Below are 17385 nucleotides of genomic sequence, written 5' to 3'. Positions count from 1 at the left end.
CCTGTATACACCCTCTATATACTCCTTCCATCTTTCTGCTTTCCAACTTTCCTTAGGACTGGTTTTCCATCTGGGCTCTTGATATTCATACAGGTGGTTCTCTTTTCTCCAAAGGTCTCTTTAATTTTCCTGTAGGCAGTATCTATATTATCCCTAGTGATATATGCCTCTACCTCCTTACGTTTGTCCTCTAGCCATCCTTGCTTAGCCGTTTTGTACTCCTTGCCGATATCATTTTTTTTCGCCTGCTTCATTTGCTGCAATTTTTATATTTTTCCCTTTAATCCATTAAATTCAGTATCTCGTCTGTTACCCAAGGATTCCTTCTATCCCTCGTCTTTTTGCCTACTTGATCCTCTACGGCCATCACTATTTCATATCTCAAAGCTAACCATTCATTTTCTGCCGGCCGGTGTGGCGAATCCTGCCTCGGGCATGGATGTGTGTGATGTCCTTAGGTTAGTTAGGTTTAAGTAGTTCTAAGTTCTAGGGGACTGATGACCATAGATGTTAAGTCCCATAGTGCTCAGAGCCATTTGAACCATTCTTTTTTCTACTGTATTTCTTTCCCCTGTATTTGTCAATCGTTGCCTAATGCTCTCTCTGAAACTCTCTACAGCCTCTGGTTCTTTTGGTTTATCCAGGTCCCATCTCCTTAAATTCCCGCCTTTTTTGCAGTTTCTTCAGCTTTAATGTACAGTTCATAACCAATAAATTGTAGTGGGAGTACACATATACCCCTGGAAATATCTTACAATTTAAAACCTAGTTCCTAAATCTCTTTCTTACCATTATACAATCTATCTGAAATCTTCCAGTGTCTCCAGGTCTCTTCCTAGTATATAACCTTCTCTTATGGTTCTTAAACCAAGTGTTAACTATGATTAAATTATGTTCTGCGCAAAATTGTACCAGGGGGCTTCCTCTTTCATTTCTTACCCCCAGTCCATATTTACCTACTACTTTTCCTTCTGTTCCTTTCCCTACTGTCGAATTCCAGTCCCCCATGCCTATTAAATTTTCGTCTCCATTCACTATCTGAATAATTTCTTTTATCTCATCATACATTTCATCAATTTCTCCGTCATCTGCAGAGCTAGTTGGCATATAAACTTGTGCTACTGTAGTAGACGTTGGCTTCATGTCTATCTTGGTCACAATAATGCGTTCACTATGCTGTTTGTAGTAGCTTACCCGCACTCCTATTTTTTTATTCATTATTAAACCTACTCCTGCATTACCCCTATTTGATTTTGTATTTATAACCCTGTATTCACCCGACCAAAAGTCTTGTTCCTCCTGCCACAGAACTTCACTAATTCCTATATCTAACTTTAACCTATCCATTTCCCTTTTTAAATTTTCTAACCTACCTGCTCGATTAAGGGATCTGACATTCCACGCTCCGACCCGTAGAACGCCAGTTTTCTTTCTCCTGATGACGACGTCCTCTTGAGTAGCCCGCCCGGAGATCCGAATGGGGAACTATTTTACCCCCATCCAAGAGAACGCCATCATTATTTAACCGTACAGTAAAGCTGCATGATTTTTATGTTTTGTACCAGAACTACAGAACCGCTGTTTTCAAGAGGGAATAGGGAGTCTCCAGATTGCCTACTCTTTCTTGAACATCTCAAGAGGTTGTTGTACCATTAGCCGAAGGAAGAAGTGCCGAACCGTAGTTTTGGAAGAGCGCAACTCTGCTGCAGGCATGTGTCGAGATGATTCCTTGGAAAGCGCATGGGCGATTTTCTGCCCCATTCTTCCCTACTCGTGTTCCGTCCCTGAATGACCTCGTAAGCGATGAGACGTTAAATTCTGCAGCACATCTTCCTTTTATCCTTCTTTCCTTACAAGGTTAGTGGCGAACTGGCCCGTCAAATCGGTAGAATATTTACATGTAATACTAAGAAGCGACATGAGATAGACCAGTCACGAGAAATCAACGACAGGGAAGGTGATTACAAGACTCCTATTTGTTGAAAGGTTGTGGGAATCTGCAATGCACCTGTAAAGGAAAGCTCATGCCAGATGCTTTTTAGACAAGTGTCTCGGCGTTTGAATTCGTGAACAAGTAGGCATGAAAGCAGACTTGAAACGGAGCAGCATGGTTCGAGGCTGGTATAACCTATACGAAAATGTAGCATATGTTGATGTAGATATAGATGTCACAGAAAACTGAGAATCCATGAAAGAACGAAGACGTTGTTCTCGGGAGATCTTGTTGATTAGATTCACAGAATCGGTATTCGACGAACGTTGCCCAACAATTTTACCGCCACCACTTATCTCGCCTAGGGATTACGAGAATATGATAAGAGGGATTAGGACCAGTACGGACACACGAAGACGGTTATTTTCACCTCTCCCATTGCGTGAACAGAATAAGACAGGTAATGTCTCACATCGATTCAAAACACCCTCCAATATGCACTGTGGATTGGTTAGCGGCGTATGTGTACAAATGTATCCTTAAGAATCACTTGTAGCTGTATCACTGCACAGTATGCAGTAAGGTGTCTTGAGATCAACGGAAACAAAATTTCTTCTGAAATATTGCCTAATGCTGCCTAATGGCCATTTGACGCCCAGAATAATTCAGAATAATTTAGGAGGGGATGTGTGAAGAAACTTGTAATCACAGAGCTAACATCAGTAGCCTAACAATTTACTTCTGGAGCAGCTTCCTGTGTTGTTGATAGCGGGTCACCTATCACCAGTGTGCAAAAATGTGTAACCCTCAATGAACGCTTCATATCTCACATGTAGAGGTGTTGCCTTGACAGTGATGAAGGAACGCGATGAAAATTGCTCTAAATTGACAGTGATGCTTAGAGATATCATATCCAGAAAACCATGGTTATGGGGGAGGGGGGGGACAGGGTGGGATGGGAGGGCAGGGGGGGGGGGGGGGGGGAGGGCGTGTGCGAGGAGTTAACAGTGTAAGTGTACAATGAGCAGCATTTAACAAGCAAAGTAAAATATCACATTCTCATCTTCCTGATAAGATTCGAGTTCCCTTTGTGCAAGTATCACATGTCTCATAAGCAGCATCTCTTGCCAGCTTACATTAGACAAGATCTACTTAGAAAGTTGCAGTGACTGCAACGCCAGTGATGAGTTGACTGTCCTACGTGCTACCTCTTCAATATTTCATTTTATTTTGTCCACGTTGCAGCACACTGATTAACCGAAGAGGAAGATTGGTAACACATGGTATTTGCTATAAAAATTCTGACCATCTAGTTAAGGGAGCAAGGTGTCTAACAATAACAAATTTGATACGCATATAAACTGAATCAAAATTTGCAAAGGAAAAAAATGTACATGAAGTAGTAAATAATCTGATAATTGTGCACCAGAGGTCTTAGGTCCCGCAGTGCACTCTACAAAGATGTTCTTGTAACCAGCATAAACAAACATTAGCGTAAATTTTTTCAACAGTTATCAAAATATCTCTGAATTCAAAATACTTCTAGTATCTACATTTAACTTCTTTTTTATGCAAGTAAATAAACCCATGAAATATATATTATCATCAGATAGTCTTCCTTTAACTGTACGACGGCATTTATAAGTGTATGATCACTTAGAGATTACACACTATATTGACGAAATTGCGTACATAATAATTTCGAATTCTAACGAATAATAGTAGTTGATTACCGTAGTGTCACACTCTATCCTACTAACAATAGTTTTTTATGCGTCATCTCCACGTTATATCGCTTCTTAATGAGATAAACGATCACCTCGGAGTTTATACCTGCGCAGACTCAGAGTCAGAATTGCATTTCTCGTGTCTGGTATGACCTATAGTGCTAATCAGTACAATTTCCGAGAGTAATATCATCGAACATATCCCTAGATGATGTAAGTAGCCTGCTTATATGTTTGTATGTTGGCAGCGCTATAGACAGTATTAATATGTCTGACAGCACTCTGCGTCCTCGGCAAGAGACTCTATGGTTGGGCAGACCAGCAGTTAGCAGTTAGCGGGCAGACGGATTGATCATGCGTCTTTCGTGGAGACTCCATGTTGGTAGGACATGTATTGTAAAATGGGGATGGATGTAGTTGGTAATGTTTGAATAGTGGAATTATTAACAACTATACAATTTTTTTAACTGGATGTCACATGAATAAGGTAAAATCTGCTAAATACATTGTTTGCTCTTCAACAAAATCTTTCTTTTGCTAACCATATGCCTTCTAGCAGTTAGAATTCTTTTATTTAGCTCGCTGTAGTTGCTGCTTGCTGTAATTGCTGTAGTTCGTGTTATGAAGATTTTCTGTGAGGTAAGTGACTTATGAAAAGTATTGGTTATTGTTAGGATTTCTTCCAATTTAAGGTCATTCTTTTGTGTTAATTATTTGAAGCCATGTTGTCATTATATAGCAGTCAGACTGTGTTGAGCTTGTATATTGTGGTTAATAAATGAATAGGTTAAGTCTGAGTTGTCTTTGTCAGGGAAAATCCTGTAAGCTAGTGTTTGAAATGATAAAAATAAGTAAACGATAAGAAGTTTCACCTGGCGACCCTTCCAGGATTTTAACCTGGATTCTTCTGATTTTCTTGTAGTTTGAATAATTAGCACATGATTAGAAATTAGTTATTGTTCACTGCTAGTGCATAATTGTATTTATGGAATTTCCTCTGTGGTTGCAGTTTATTATTGTCATACTGTATTGTCATGGCCAAAGTAGTAGTGGCATGCATATGAATTTGCAATAAGTATCTCACAGTCGCTTTTGCAACTAATTAGATTTATTTTCAGTGCTATTTTAGTGTTTCTTCTTATTTTTGCTTATCTATTTGTTTTTTGTGTGTTATTGTGTGAAATAGTGTGATAAACAGTGAGTGAAAAGCATAAAACTAGGCTGCAAAGCAAATTGAGAAATGACAGTGACGACGTGCATAGCCTGTTAGCACCTCCTAGAAACGAATTGACGAATGTTCAAGACAATAATTTGGTAATAATGCATAGGGACATGGACCAGTCAGTAAATAATGGGGTAGAAATTGGAACAATCAGTGAACAGGGAACTATTGTCGGACGATCGTTCGGTAACAGGTCGCCTCAGGACTGGGAAATACCAGAAAAAATTCTTGCAAATACCGTAGATTCAGGTTTTGCGTCATTACACTTTTCTCAATTAAGTCAAGACATACTCTCTGTTTTTCAAAATACGAATATTGGCGGTGCAAACGCACAGACGAAAAACACAAAGAAGTTTCAATGAGACTTCCAGAGATGTCTCTACAACTGTACATCGTTCTTCCCAAAATCTTTTTTGCGTGTGAAGCCGGTGACATTACGTTCTCAGAACCGAATGCTATATGGCAAATTTTATAGCTCGGTACGACCTTTCCGACAGCGTAAAAAAATTTGAAAAAACTTGCCAGATGCTTTTCGCTGGTGATAGTCATTCAACAGTACCAGAAAGATTTCCAGTGAGAATACTGTTTTTTGGCTCAGACTCCAAGTGACCAGCGAAAGTTGTCTGTGGGTGCCGAGAGAGGTGGCCTTTTTCGCTGGATCATAAATTCGAGATGCAAGCTGCCTCGAGATAGGAAAGACCTTGTACGGACGTAACGCCAGCTGCTACGCCGCCTAACACCGAGCATGGCCTTTTACCACCTGGCACAATCGCCCTTCCATCTTCCTCTCTCTCCCTTTTTCCACTGCCTCCGATTCCCAGTGATCGCTAGAGAACGTTTTATTTCTAGGACCTTCTCTCCGATTCTGTAGTGACAAACAAGCTGATGACTCGTAACTGACTCAAAAAATTACGTTACAAAAACAAAGTAAAACACACTCAATTTCCGAATCAGGCTTCTAGAACACATAAAATGTTTTGCTGCTCAAATTGTTCAAGTTTTCACGCCCATTGCATTGGTGGTGAATAAAATTTCGGCACCAAGAATGACGGCAGATAACGAAACATTACTTAGTATGCGTATGCAGTATGTCAGGAAGAATACACGATTAAATTTGGGTGTACAGCAGGTGCGAAATTTAGTTTACTTAACTGCCACCAGTGGCAGCAACAACGACTCCGACCTGGCTGAGCATGGAGTCTAAACCCCGTTTTAGACGAACGTCTTTCTGGTCAAAATCGATTACTCTTACGGCCTTTGTGTAAATCAGCAGCCAACCACGTAGCGAGTGTTTCTGTGACGTCAATGATCTATAGATATTGCTAAATGTAGAATTCTAAACTTCAGAGTGTCTTCTTAATCTTCACTGTGTTGTTTACTTCGTTTTTGTAACATATTGAAAAGGTTGCATGCGATTCTGGTATTTTTTCTACTATGTTCTCCTACCAGAGAAAAAGCCTACTCTATGCACAAATAAGAAAGAAATCAGATTAAACATATTTTACTGAAAATTATTTAAACTGTGTAAATGTCAGAGTTATTTGACGACAAAAATAATTTTGGAAGCGAGATGCAAAGGGTAAAGTAAAGAAGCGCTAGTTGTTGTTTGGTGTTTTCGCGAATATATGTTTTCTCGAACTAATAAATGTACATATTTTGAACTGTTTTGACGTCACTTTTCCTATTGTTTGAATTCTGAGGACTGTAGGGAATTTCCCATATAACCCTTGACAAGAAGATCATCCACTATGAATTTTGTTTCGGTCATTAACTAACACTATGTTCATTATTTGTCCCTACATTTTGTTGCTATACTTCGACTTTTTCGTAAAAAGAATAGAACCTCATAACCTCGTTTTCAACATTCAGGTGCCAAGCTGCACAGCAGATAAGTCTCCCAACACGGGCGATCCTGGCGCTGCCCTGTAAACGAAAATGACAACTCGAGACAGACGGAACGTATAAGCAGACCTCACGATAATCGGAATTTTGTAATTTGTCGTATCTTTGGTACGTGAAGACCAGAACACAAATATCAATCGTCCAACGGATGTCGATGCAATTCTCAAAAAATCTCGAGGAAACCGCCTTTGAAGTTTTCCGAGCGCCTTTAACAGCGCAAAGCAAGTGGTGTAGTTCGACAGGCAGCGTGTCTCTGTGTAGAACGCTTTTTTTCTTCCTTTCTCTCTCCTTTTCTTCCTCCATGTAGCAGCGGTATGTTCGATTCCAGGTCGTTGCAAATTTTTTAAACTAAGTGCATGATCTACGAGCATTTTCGTGAAGCGTTGAATACATAGAGATGGTAAAAAATCAGTAGCGCTCGAATCTGGTAACTGCTGGGCCGCCTATTCAAGTCTCGTTTTGGTCATTCTTTCCCGTTGAATTCAAATACCTCCGTCACAGAAATACAACATTCATCAAACATATGGCAATTAACACATACCGAATGGCCATTGTTATGAAAAATGCACAAATTCTTATTTGTAATTACATATCGCATACAAAAACTCAGTTTTCATTGGAAATACAAATTCTTATTTATCGATCTTTTATAAAAGGTATTTTGAATTTTAAAAATGACAAGTTATTTTTTCATTTTTGCGTATTTTACACTTTACAGAATTCCTCATACAACATGCATCTTCGGTTAAAAATTTACCTTGGCTAAGAATCGAACAAAAGGCCGCATACGTACCAGGCGAGCGACTCTACTGCAGAGCTACAGGGCCCGTCGAAAACCGGGCTTACTCCACGGTATTTCACTTTATAATCGATTTTCTCGAGAATTTATGAGAGTTGCATGCAACTACTTTCAGAAATTGATTTTTGATTTCCGAACTTCAGGCACTATAGAAATAAATGTAAAAAATATACCAAGTTCCTATTGGCGCGTGCTCTCCTAGTCACTACAGGAATAAAACGCCAGGGGCGCTGCAGTAGGCTCACGTGTCTCGAGTAGTCGTTTGAGATATGAAAGTCGATCGTCTAAAAGGGGCTAAACTGAGCTGGGATGAGAAATACGAATCTACATCTACATCTACATCCATACTCCGCAAGCCACCTGACGGTGTGTGGCGGAGGGTACCTCGCGTACCTCTATAGGTTCTCCCTTCTATTCCAGTCTCGTATTGTTCGTGGAAAGAAGGATTGTCGCTATGCCTCTGTGTGGGCTCTAATCTCTCTGATTTTATCCTCATGGTCTCTTCGCGAGTTAAACGTAGGAGGGTGCAATATACTGCTTGACTCCTCGGTGAAGGTATGTTCTCGAAACTTCAACAAAAACCCGTACCGAGCTACTGAGCGTCTCTCCTGCAGAGTCTACCACTGGAGTTTATCTATCATCTCCGTAACGCTTTCGCGATTACTAAATGATCCTGTAACGAAGCGCGCTGCTCTCCGTTGGATCTTCTCTATCTCTTCTATCAACCCTATCTGGTACGGATCCCACACTGGTGAGCAGTATTCAAGCAGTGGGCGTACAAGCGTACTGTTACCTACTTCCTTTGTTTTCGGATTGCATTTCCTTAGGATTCTTCCAATGAATCTCAGTCTGCCATGTGCTTTAGCGACGATCAACTTTATATGATCATTCCATTTTAAATCGCTCCTGATGCGTACTCCCAGATAATTTATGGAATTAACTGCTTCCAGTTGATGACCTGCTATATTGTAGCAAAATGATAAGGGATCTTTCTTTCTATGTATTCGCAGCACATTACACTTGTATACATTGAAATTCAATTGCCATTCCCTGCACCTTGCTTCAATTCGCTGCAGATCCTCCTGCATTTTAGTACAATTTTCCATTGTTACAACCTCTCGATATACCACCGTAACATGGAACTCTTCAATCCAATCACACAATTGGTCTAATACTCCATGTGCTCTTACTTTGTTCATTAAACGACTGTGGGGAACTGTATCGAACGCCTTGCGGAAGTCAAGAAACACGGCATCTACCTCGGAACCCGTGTCTATGGCCCTCTGAGTCTCGTGGACGAATAGCGCGAGCTGGGTTTCACACGATCGTCTTTTTCGAAACCCATGATGATTCCTACAGAGTAGGTTTCTAGTCTTCAGAAAAGTCATTATACTCGAACATAATATGTGTTCCAAAATTCTACAACTGATCGACGTTAGAGATATTGGTCTATAGTTCTGCACATCTGTTCTTGAAAACGGGGATGACGTGTGCCCTTTCCCAATCCTTTGGAACGCTACGCTCTTCTAGAGACCTACGGTACACTGCTGCAAGAAGGAGGGCAAGTTCCTTCGCGTCCCATCAGGTCCAGCGGTCTTTCCTCTTTTGAGCGATTTTAATTGTTTCTCTATCCCTCTGCCGTCTATTTCGATATCTACCATTTTGTCATCTGTGCGACAATCTAGAGAAGGAACTACAGTGCAGTCTTCCTCTGTGAAACAGCTTTGGAAAAAGACATTTAGTATTTCGGCCTTTAGTCTGTCATCCTCTGTTTCAGTACCATTTTGGTCACAGAGTGTCTGGACATTTTGTTTTGATCCACCTACCTCTTTGACATAAGACCAAAATTTCTTAGGATTTTCTGCCAAGTTAGTACATAGAACTTTACTTTCGAATTCATTGAACGCCTCTCGCATAGACCTCCTCACACTAAATTTCGCTTCGCGTAATTTTTGTTTGTCAGCAAGGCTTTGGCTATGCTTATGTTTGCTGTGAAGTTCCCTTTGCTTCCGCAGCCGTTTTCTAACTCGGTTGTTGTATGTCATTCCATGCTTCTTCAGTTCTGTCAGAGTTCATCAACTGCCGTGGATGGGGAGTGGTGACGTGCAAGTCCCTCAGCAACTTATGACCAGATGTGTTCAGTGGTTGAGAGATCTGGAGAACATGCTGACCAGGTCAAAAGTCGAGCAACTTCTGTGTCGAGATGAGGCAGGTAGACCTTGTGTTATCTTGTTGAAAGATGACGTCACAGAAACCTTGAAGATGGGGCAAGCCTAGCGGCCTTTCCACCTCACAAATGTACTGCCTCCGCCAAGGTACCAGATACACGTACCACAGGTGATCGTCTTTGTACCCAATGCCACCTCACATCATGACGCAAGGTGCTGGCTACATACGGTGATGAATATAGTCCGGCAACGCCCGTTCTCACCAAAGGTCAAAGGTAGCTGCAACGACGGTCGCCGTTCTGACAGTCTGTGGCGATCCAGGCGTTGTCACACTGTCCATATGGGTACTTGTCTCACTGAAAACAAGTCAATTTTCTGCCTGGAGGTTTGTGACGTGGTTGTACGATTCTCTATGGCCGAACGAACATCTTGTATGGTCTCTTGGACACTAGTCGTGTGGGGACATTGACATCTTGCATGACGTTGCGTATAGCTGCCCTGAACACATCAATTCAAGATTAACAGGAGACTAGTGGGATCTCGACCAAAGAGAGCAGTAGTATCGTGGGACGATAAAGCACTGTGTCACCAGGAGATGGTCCAATCACTCGTAAATTCTGAGACTTGTGGAAGGCGTTTCTTCTTTTTACACATCACATAACGTGATTTTCTCACAGACCACCAATATTATAGTGTGACTGCAGAATGACAAGACCACAGGGCAATGCTTCTTTATGTACGAACTACGTTTTTCGGTCGCGAGATGGAAACCACAGTGGAAATCAAAAATGTTTTATTCACAACATTAAGCTACAAATTCGAGCTACTTCTCTACACAGACGCCGGTCCGACTTAGACATCGGTCATAACGTGGTACTAACTTTCCAATACCCTCATAATAGAAGGCAGCCACCTCTGATAACCACCATTTCCCAAAGCTGGTCTGCAGCTGGTTGTCTGTGCCAAAATGTTCTCCTCGTAGCCAGCGGTTCATGTGAGCAAAGAGACGAAAATCAGAGGTAGCCAAGTTCAGGTTGTGTGGATGGTGATAAACACATCCCATCGAAAAATCTGTGGGAACATCTTTGTTGCATCTGTGGCGGAGAACTGCCATGAAGAATGGAATGCATGACAGTTACGTTATGTGGGCTGCATGATATCAGGCGAAACCACTCAGCAGAAACTTGGTCGGAGACACTGTTGTTCTAGGCATCATTCCATGCTCACACTGTACACTCAGAGCTGAAAAGAATGATGTGACACGATAGATGGACATACTAGAGAAACTGCGCAACAAATTTGCACAAAGATTTACTGGATTTTCACTGTGGTTTTAATTTCATGATCGATTGCAGATATATATAAAAAAAAAAAGGAAGGTCGCGCTCGTAACTGAAATGAGATGGCGTTATTCTTACGTGCTTTATGCACTAATCCTGACACACTTATCATTTGTGTATCCAAGCACGTAGTATACTTTGTGCCCATTTGACATATGTTGCGTGCTGCCTATGTGGCGTTTTAATTTTAATGCCAGTGATGCAGTTAAATCTTTCACTGTGCATTGGAGAGTACATCGTAAAAAATTATTAACTAAACATAGCAGAGTCTGTACACGATCTTCAACCCACACCTCTTCGATTCAAGACCAGTGCCCTCGCCGCTTCGGGTAGCCATGGGGTCTAAAGCGTCTAGCCACAGTTCACGCGGCTTCCCCCCGTTGGAGGTTCTAGTCCTCCCTTGGCCATGGGTGTGTGTGTATGTGTTGTCTGTAGTGTAAGTTAGTTTAAGTTAGATTAAGTAGTGTGTAAGCCTAGAGACCTATGACCTCAGCAGTTTGGTGCCATAGAACTTACCACAAATTTCCAATTTTTCAAGTGCTGTTGTAAAATGAACGTCTTACAATCTCTTTTCTAATATAGCAAAGAGTTACTGAGGTGGTCTGTGAGGCATGCCTGGATACCCCAACTGATAAGAGCTCTTCCCACAACAGGTGTGGTTCTGGGTTCGACTCTAGGTACATTGCACAGTTTGAATCTGTTAGACACTTCTTTACATATGGCTTTCAGGCGAACATAATAATTAGAATGTTCCTCTTTACCCTTTAATTTTATTAGTTCACTAACGCTGTTGCTGCTGGAGCAACAACGTTGTCACGAGTATCACCTGTTAACACTTTTTGTGTGTAAGACTGGTTTCTATGGCGTAGTTATGGTGTGAAATAATAACGGTATTCAAGTTTGGGTTGTGCTTAAGATTTCTTCCTTCCTTTATCCGCTATTGGCATACACTACTGGCCATTAAAATTGCTACACCAAGAAGAAATGCAGATAATAAACGGGTATTCATTGGACAAATATATTATACTAGAACTGACATGTGGTTACATTTTCATGCGGTTAGGGTGCATAGATCCTGAGAAATCAGTACCCAGGACAACCACCTCTGGCCGTAATAACGGCATTGATACGCCTGGGCATTGAGTGAAACAGAGCTTGGATGGCGTGTACAGGTACAGCTTCCCATGCAGCTTCAACACGATACCACAGTTTATCAAGAGTAGTGACTGGCGTGTTGTGACGAGGCAGTTGCTCGGCCACCATACACCAGACGTTTTCAGTTGGTGAGAGATCTGGAGAATGTACTGGCTAGGGCAGCAGTCGAACATTTTCTGTATTTAGAAAGGCCCGTACAGGACCTGCAACATGCGATCGTGCATTATCCTGCTGAAGTATAGGGTTTCGCAGGGATCGAATGAAGGGTAGAGCCACGGGTCGTAACACATCTGAAATGTAACGTCCACTGTTCAAAGTGCCGTCAATGAGAACAAGAGGTGACCGAGACGTGTAACCAATGGCACCCTATACCATCACGTCGGGTGATACGCCAGTATGGCGATGACGAATACCCGCTTCCAATGTGCGTTCACCGCGATGTCGCCAAACACGGATGCGACCATCATGATGCTGTAAACGGAACCTGGATTCATTCAAAAAAATGACGTTTTGCCATTCGTGCACCCAGGTTCGTCGTTGAGTACACCATCGCAGGCGCTCTTGTCTGTGATGCAGCGTCAAGGGTAACCGCAGCCACAGTCTCCGAGCTGATAGTCCATGCTGCTGCAAACGTCGTCGAACTGTTCGTGCAGATAGTTGTTGTCTTACAAATGTCTCCATCTGTTGACTCAGGGATCGAGACGTGGCTGCACGATCCGTTGCACCCATGCGGATAAGATGCCTGTCATCTCGGACTGCTAGTGATACGAGGCCATTGGGATCCAGCACGGCGTTCCGTATTATCCTCCTGAACCCACCGATTCCATATTCCGCTTACAGTCATTGGATCTCGACCAACGCGAGCAGCAATGTCGCGATACGATAAACTGAAATCGCGATAGGCTACAATATGACCTTTATCAAAGTCGGAAACGTGATGGTACGCATTTCCCCTCCTTACACGAGGCATCACAACAACGTTTCACCAGGCAACGCCGGTCAACTGCTGTTTGTGTATGAGAAATCGGTTGGAAACTTTCCTCATGTCAGCAAGTTGTAGGTGTCGCCACCGGCGGCAATCTTGTGTGAATGTTCTGAAAAGGTAATCATTTGCATATCACTGCATCTTCTTCCCGTCGGTTAAATTTCGCGTCTGTAGCACGTCATCTTCGTGGTGTAGCAAATTTAATGGCCAGTAGTGGATTTGTTTGAGTTCACTGTTGTCTCTGATGAAATGAATTTGGCTATCCTTGACTTTAGCCAGAACTTGATTTTTTTTTTTTTTTTTTTAAGCAACGAAATGATCCCAAATGCCTAACGCGTGTAAAATCAACGTGCGAAGCGGTAGTTAAGATATTCGCCCATTGCCTAGTGGTGTTAAGTGCTGGTGATCTTATCTATTCGTTTCATTGTCATACACGTTTTATTTTTTCATGTCGCAAGTACAGGTGAAATGTAATGAATCTCTATTAATATTAACTGTAATAAAATAAGGAGTGATGGCTAAAGGTTAATGGGTAACTGGAAAAAAATGGAAATTTCTTTTTCAAATGACTGCAAGAAAAAGTGATAGTACCATTTATAACCAAATACTAAACATCGCTACATTAGACTGCTCAAAGACAAAGACAGGTTAAATACGAACAGCAAAAACCACTAGATTAAACTACTCAGTAAAAGAGTGTTCGCCAGTACCAGACCACATCTATAGCGTCATCGTTTGCTGGCGTGAATTCACATAATAGCCAGAAATATTCAAAATGTTACGCAAGTGTACACACAGTCATAATGATAACGTATTGATGAACTCAATACATGTAAGTCGAGGATGTAAAAGAAGCTGGAAGAGCCGAAGTAGTAAGTAATCTCAACTTCGTTCTCGTTAAACTAATGCAAAGAATATCAGGAGAAAGGATTATGTAAGATATATCAGTCTACTACGAAATGGGACAACAAAAAGCAAATACCAGCTAAAGTTACAGAAACAATTTGAAATTCTGGAAGAACTGGTACAAATAGGAGAAACATCAGCTGCAAGTGATGAGAACTGATGGGAGACCTTCAAAACAATTTGATCAAGAACGCAAAGGAGTACATAAGAAGGAAAGGCAAGGGAGGATTAATGGATGGTTCAATGCAGATTGAGAAGAGGCAACCGTGAAGAGAAAGGACTGCAAACAGAAGACGTTAGATAGCAACACTCCACAAAACAGCAAGGGATGCCAGACAAGTAACACAAAAAGAAAAGAGGTGTGCTCCACAAAATTTTGGGAGAACTACCAGGTATCTGCAACATCCTGTCATGATATAACGTATTGATGAACTCAATACATGTAAGTCGAGGACGTAAAAGAAGCTGGAAGAGCCGAAGTAGTAAGTAATCTCAACTTCGTTCTCATTAAACTAATGCAAAGAATATCAGGACAAAGGATTATGTAAGATATATTAGTCTACTACGAAATGGGACAACAAAAAGCAAATACCAGCTAAAGTTACAGAAACAATTTGAAATTCTGGAAGAACTGGTACAAATAGGAGAAACATCAGCTGCAAGTGATGAGAACTGATGGGAGACCTTCAAAACAATTTGATCAAGAACGCAAAGGAGTACATAAGAAGGAAAGGCAAGGGAGGATTAATGAATGGTTCAATGCAGATTGAGAAGAGGCAACCGTGAAGAGAAAGGACTGCAAACAGAAGACGTTAGATAGCAACACTCCACAAAACAGCAAGGGATGCCAGACAAGTAACACAAAAAGAAAAGAGGTGTGCTCCACAAAATTTTGGGAGAACTACCAGGTATCTGCAACATCCTGCCATGATATTTCGGCGCAGAGCCCTCTGCTATCTTCAGTTGAGATATCTTATCAATTAACAAGTAGAAAGGACAGGGAAAGACAGAAAAGGAGATGGCAGAAGGAAGTGGGACCGAGGAAGATCCCCAACCAGAAGTAGAGGAGCCTACGATAAGAGAAGTGGACACAGTGCTCCAGCTAAGGAAAAACAAAATCACGAGAAAGTGATAGCTATATTCTATACGAGGGTTCGCTTGAAATTGTAATGCTAGATTGCTTTATGCTTGTAGGTTGATCACGTGATCATGATGTTACTCCAGATCATGACCCTAAAATTAGAATGCTTATTGCATTCCTGATTATTGAAACGTGTTATGTGGTTGGCTGGTTGGTTCTTAATGTCACCTTTCACCCATATGTCGGAGCCCTTACTGTTCTAACAATACAAAAACGACACATCAGAAACTGTGGAGAAGAATTCGAGGTTAATCGTAACGTCCAACACTTCAAACATGCTGATTTTATTGTAGGAGAGGGAAAACACGTGGAGCGTGAAAACAAACATGGCTACTTGCAAAGACACATGACCTACGATTACAAATTACCGGCCTGTTATACGTAAAAGTATGTGCTGCACTCCCATTACACTTTGCTGTTGGCAATAAGCCACTGCCAACATATGTTTACCTGTCTAGATCGCTGTAATCTATAATTACTTTTCACTTGCATACTACGTTTCGGGAAATGATTCAAGGATGTACTGCAAAATATAAGTGTAATTATTCTCAAGAGTGGATGTGAAGAACTTCGTGATTCTCATTGTATAGTATAAAAATCAATAGAGAGAGACTTCAAGAAGTTTAGGGACAAGATGGAGACTGAGTTGCACAGGTATGAAAAATACACATGAAACCAGAGAAATGTTTTTTAATGGTGTAAGAGTTGTTAAGGACACATCATTAAATTATGGTAGTGATACTCTGCATTGTCAACGTGTGTTACAGCATAAATTTTGTATTTTGTATTTACCGACAGTTTGCAGAATATTTCGTGACATCATTATATTGCTTATTTCTGCCTATAGGTCTACTCACTCGTTTAACACATTCACTGTGGTGTCACAGACACTCGTAATGTTGGGATGACGTATATTTGCTATGTAGTTAGAATTAGTTGCTTAAAAATCGTGTTGTGTCGTTTCTTTAATGTTTAAAGTCTTGGCAAGAGCATTCTTTCCTGCTTTATTTCTTTCTTTGGGCCTTGTCCCACCTCACGCGGGATCGGCCGTGTTATTACGGATTTGGCAGTGTTAGTTGCAGAGGGTGGCCGGATACCCTTCCTGCCGCCACCCCGAACCCCCCGGGATGTAACTAGTGTAGCCCATCTGTCTGCATCTAGTGTAAACCATGAAATAGTGCAACGTTTTCAAATTTCCGTGAGTCGTAACTGAGGCAGTACGTGGGGACCAGCCCAGTATTCAGCCAGTGGGATGTGGAAAACTGCCTAGAAACCACATCCAGGTTGGCCGGCATACCGGCCCTCGTCGTTAATCCGCTGGACGGATTCGATCCAGGGCCGGCGCTGCTACCCGAGTCAAGGAAGCAGCGCATTAGCGCTCTCGGCTACCGTGGTAGGTGCAAAGTCTTGGCAAGAGCATATTTCTTGCTAAATAATGCAGTGCAGAAACTGTTTAAAGTGGAATATCAGCGTAATTTCTTAAACATTTAATGTCTCACCAAGAGTGTGTTCTTTGTTAAATAATGCAGTACAATAATTTACATGTATTTTAAGATGGAATTGTAAGTATTTGGAAAATAGGTAAAATTGCAAAAAAATCACATAAAATTGTAAAGTACCAATTAATTATGAGAGGAAAGGAGTTAATCGTAGTTACATGCCTCGATATTCTGCTGGAAGTGGTGGTTATCCCCGACATCTCATGCTAATCCTTTCATTATGACATACAGATCTCGAATGACGCATCCCTTGTATTTTGTCTACCTGTGAAAATTGAGGAGGATAAGGGGGAATCTGATTCCTATAAGTCCAGAAGGGTAGAGGAGGTGATGACCTTGCATGACCCACATACAAGTGCGTGGGCAGGCCTGGGTGAGTAGGTGATCTATTGAAGATCTCGCCCAACTTCTTCAGCTGTAACAGGATACAAGAAATCCTTATCAGGAACCTTGAGATAAGAAACCAATTATTACTAGGTCTTGGTTCATATGCCCCTTGCTCTACTGCTAATGTCCTGCATTAAATACCGAAATACTCCACTATCTCTCATAGGTTTGGCACAAGTGCTGTAATATGGTGATTTGTGAGTCAAATGAGAACATTAAGG

This window comes from Schistocerca serialis, chromosome 9 (genome assembly GCF_023864345.2).
Source record: "Schistocerca serialis cubense isolate TAMUIC-IGC-003099 chromosome 9, iqSchSeri2.2, whole genome shotgun sequence".
Lineage (NCBI taxonomy): Eukaryota > Metazoa > Arthropoda > Insecta > Orthoptera > Acrididae > Schistocerca > Schistocerca serialis.
Note: the sequence above shows the minus strand (reverse complement) of the source record.